Below are 5248 nucleotides of genomic sequence, written 5' to 3'. Positions count from 1 at the left end.
CATTTGACTAATAAAATGCGTTGTAAAACATTCATCTCATACAATGAAAAGAAACCTATACTGTAACTAGATTACTCAATCATTTGACTAATAAAATGCGTTGTAAAACATTCATCTCATACAATGAAAAGAAACCTATACTGTAACTAGATTACTCAATGACGCACGCCAAGTAAAAAATAAAAAATTTTTTTTCAATTGTTAAATTTTTAACAAAATTTTTTCTCGCTTATTGAAAATAAATCACAGCGGTACTTGGTATTTTTGTTATTTCACATCTTTTTGTAAAGTACAGAATGCTTAATTTTATCTTTCATTATTATTATTATTATATGAACGTGGACTTGGCGTGATTATATACAGCGAAGCTGTTTTTGTGTTGATTTCACATCTTTTTGTAAAGTACATTATTAATAATTAAAACGAAAATTTTCCTTCAAGACGTTTCGTGTAGGCAATGATATATCCATGTCTTTGCCACGGTCCAGTACGCCTGTAGAATAGGAAAACGAAGTTTATCGATTTAAATGGGATCAAGTAAGAACACCCGTAGAGAAGTAAAATTTACCCCTTCCTGAGAAACTTCTACCAACCTTGCTTTTTAAGAATCAGCATTAGAACTTTAAAATTTGCGTCTTGTACGAGCCGTTGGAAATTTTAGAACTTAGGTAAAGCAACTTCAACTGTAGAAGTTCGAGTAATTTCTTATAGGAAATGACATACACTCATCAGCTGGACCTTGATGTCATTTATATATTTTGGTATGCCTATTATATTATATAGCAAACTATGTGACTTTGTAAAACACAATAATTGTGATACAAATAAAACTTATTTATTATTATTATATATTATATAGCATCTAACAGGTGGCACTACTTGTAGCGAAGCACGAATTCAAAATTTTTTTTTTTGGGTTACAACTAAATCGTATTAAACGGATCCTTTAAATTTGAAATTCTAATGATCTTCATGAGACGCGCGCTGTTTGATTATCTAAACTAATTTTCTTTAATTGCACGCCTCATAGCGCGAAGCGCGTGAGGTTGTGCTTTATACTCGACTCGTCAAAGTCAAACAATTTTGTGATCTTTAAATGCGTCTATCACAACCATATTACACTTATGCAATGATATAAGTAGATGTACACCGAAAAAACACATAAATTAAACCATCTTTTACTTTCTAAAATCATTTCATTTTGCTATTTTGAAAAAAAAAAACGTTTTGAAAAAAATTTTACGTGGACGTCCGGATGTCGTCCCATTTTGGATGTACCAACGGTTACTCCCGAACAAATTGATATTTCAAGACCGGATCTTTTTTATTAGTTTAAGAACTCGATGAATTGGGTCTGTATTTCATATCAGTGGCCTGGCTTACGTATTTTTTTTTTTAATTAAATTTTTATTAAAATTCACTACGATACAACCGTACAAAGCTAAACGAACTTTTCTTATTTGACACGTGAAAACTATGGCGCCACTTGATCAAGCTAGATTTTTTTAGACTGCGTGCGTGTATGACAAGAAAAAAGGGCGCCGATATTTAAAAAATAATAAAAAATACTCTGTAAGAAATTACTTTTATAATTTTTTTTTTAATCAATTACACAATTAATTTTTTTCTTAAAAAATGAATAAGCGTTATGAGGCGTGCACTTTTGGATTTTCCAAACTTTTTACTTCTTTTGTAAAAAAAAGACATAAGCGTTTTTAGAGTTCGCTGGCCACCGCTCTGGTTGTACATTAACATCATCTATTTGAATCCAATTTGAATTATGCTTCACCATAGCCACATAATGATCACGACCGTCATCTTTCAAAGCATAAAAGATTGCACTTGTGACATGATATGCCGTCTTACATATTAATATTTTTGCTTTTGTCACAGATTTTATAAACCCTTTTTTCCTATTTACTAATTTATTTTTTCCGTTAACCGATAAATCTAATTTTAACACCAGTAATTCTTTTAAAGAATCTAACGACACTTTTGTGAGTATATCTTTGGTTCCGTTGCAGTTTTCACAAAATTTTGATTTAGTAAACCAATATCCGAACGATGAATCAATTAGTTCTTGTAATTCAAATGTTTTCTTTTCATCATTTATTCTTATACTTAATATGTTTTCTAACGTACTGTAGGAGCTGTTATATTTACACGTTTTACATTGTTCTTTATAATCTAATCTATATTGGACTAGATTTTCAATATATCGGTAATTATTACAAATTTTGAGAAAAATTAATACAGGATCAATATTCGTACCAGAAAATTGATGTATTAAAGATACTCTAACATCATTTGACTCTAAAACTCGTTCGCGATTATTATATTTTTTAAACAAATTAAAAAATTCATCATTGTTAGATTTATCTTTCAAATCCTGATTCATTAGATTTCTAATAAATGTGTTAGTAAATAAACATTGGATAACGGAATTAAAACTATCTGAAACATTATCACAATTTTTAATACCTCGAATTTCTAGTGAACTTATTCGTGAAGATTTTTTTGAATTTTTCGGTTGAATTTGAATAGATTTCCCTTCAACTGCCCAAATCATATCCCATACTTTTTGCCAACGTATATCAGAAATTGTTATAATAGGTAAGTCAGACCTGTAAATTTGTCTTAGGCGATTGTATTCATCTATTGCTAAAGCACTTGCCTGAACTGAATGAGGATCAAAATTGATTAAATTCAATCCACTGAGCTCGGTTACACGAGAAAGGGCAACATAAGTTTGACCAGTATTAAAAATCGAGCTGCCTGCTTCGATGAGAGCATTTTTGAGACTTAAACCTTGACTCTTATGAATAGTCACGGCATAACTCAAGCATAGTGGAAATTGTTCTCTTACAACAAAAGCCCTTTCAAATAGTTTGAATTTGACTTTAATCTTATCAATAGCGTATTCAGTACCGGTTCCAAAGTCTACATTGACAGTCTGTATTACTGTACCATCAATTGACTTCGAAATTGATTTAACAGTGCCTATAGCTCCATTAACTAAACCAAGTGTAACATCAATGTTTCGACGTAACATTACTTTTGCACCAATTTTTATTATTATAGTCTTCGCAAGTCCAGCTGATTCACTAGCATTTTTTTCGAGTTTATCTAAAGTGTCAGATGCTTTTTTTAATATTGATTTATTGCAATCTAAGTGGTCAAGGGCTGTAAGTATAATTTCTTCAGACGAAATCTTACTAGTCATAACTGAATTTATTAAATCACATTGTTCGCATTTTGGTACTAAGCAAACCGTATCTGGAGGCAACTTATTAATATAATTGCAGATTTCATGTAGTTTTTCATTAATTGATAAGGTAGAATCAATGACGATTTTCCGTTGTTCCAATAATTTTATATCATCTTTAGTCATTGAAGCGATTCGTACTCGAGAAAGCAGCTCACCATAAATTTTATCAGATTTTTGCCTCATGTTTATAGTTAATTCTTCATAACAAAATAAATCGGTCCACAAATTAATACTACTTAATGATCCAATGTACTTTTCAGCATCTTTCGATGATAATGTGACATAACTAGGTTTTTCATGGACAGGAGGGAGCTGAAGTAAGTCACCAAAAACAACAACGTGCTTACCTCCGAACCAATCATCGACATCAAAAATCTCTGTCAATCTTAAATGTATATATATAAGAGTAATATTTGAAACCATTGATATTTCATCAATTATAAATAACGTAGTGTTTCGTAACTGATCTCGCAATACTTTTAATATACCGTCAGATAATTGCACATAAGATGGAGTGAAACCATGTTCAACCGGCAATTGAAATACTCGATGTATAGTAAGACCATTGATATTAAATGCAGCAATACCAGTTGGAGCTGTTACTACAGTTTCTTGATTCATTTCTTCTTTCATCCAACGTTTTATTACACTAATTAGAAAACTTTTCCCTGTACCACCTTCTCCACTAACGTACAATTTTAATTTATCATTTTCTGATAATACGTTAGCTTTAATTTTTTCAAAAACTCTAATCTGATCAGCGTTCATACTACTAATCATATCAGCTAAGGTAGAATTATTGTTATTATTTTGTGCAGCATCAATCAGTTCTTTAGCAATTGTATTAAGCCCAGAATTATCACTGTCTAAGGACTTTTTATTTGAATCTTCACTATCACCTTCGTCGTTTTTACATTTATCTTCAATCAATTTTTTTATATATTCTAAACCTTTGGTAAATTCTTCATTATATACATGATATTCATTAGCTTGTTGAAGCATGAGGTGCTGATGATTGAAAGAATCTGTGTAAGTTTCAAATCCATTTTTAAGCTCCTCTGTAGTACGCCATGATTGAAATAATAATAACAGTGAATAAAAATAGTTTTCTGGTTGTGTGGCGACATTATATCTAAAATGATTAATTAAATAACCTCGTAAACGCCGCTTCAAAAATACTCCTGGTTTTATTTCATAATACGGAAAAAGATTATTTTTTGGTTCTTTCTTAGTTATATCGTACCACTTAGCAAAATCATACAAGCATAAGTCTTCCAAGTCTTCTGGACGATTAGGATAATAATCATCAATTAATGAAGGACAAAATATATCTGTCGATTCGGGATCATATTGCACTAAATCATCAATTTCATTTTTGGTTTTTAATTTTCTATTTCTTATCATCTTGACATCCAACCATTTAACTACGGTTTCTGAGTCTGTTCCGAACAGAGATATCCCTAACAAAGTATCAGCAGCTTCTAAAGCTCCGACTTCTCTATGAGTCAAACTACGGAACGCAATCTTCCACAACAGCTGAGGTAGAGTTTTGGTTGAGTTAATCTCGCTAATTGTTTCTGATGTTTTAGTAGTTTCTTTTTTTGTGGCATATTTTGTGACGTATTGAGTTAATATCGTAGATTTTTCACCGATAAACTGTATATCCATATTTCCTTCCCAGACAGATAATACTGATGGATTGTAATCATTGATATTAACTTCGCTCTCATTACGAGGAAGATCATATAGTCGACTTTTACTTTTTAGATTTCTACGACCGGCTATTGAAGTAGCAGTATCACGAAGTACGAAATTTTCAGTAACAGGCCGTGGAAATCCAAATCGACAAGTTTTGATCGCTCTACCCGACTTTAATTTTTTTGTTCGTAAACAATAACTATTGTGATTGTGTCGTTGATGTGTACTAACGCGTCTATGAAGTGTTGGCGAAATTTTTTTATTAGGTAATTTGCAAGTTAC

This window comes from Cotesia glomerata, linkage group LG6, assembly GCF_020080835.1.
Source record: "Cotesia glomerata isolate CgM1 linkage group LG6, MPM_Cglom_v2.3, whole genome shotgun sequence".
NCBI lineage: Eukaryota > Metazoa > Arthropoda > Insecta > Hymenoptera > Braconidae > Cotesia > Cotesia glomerata.
The sequence above is the reverse complement of the archived record's forward strand: the minus strand, read 5'-3'. Positions refer to the sequence as shown.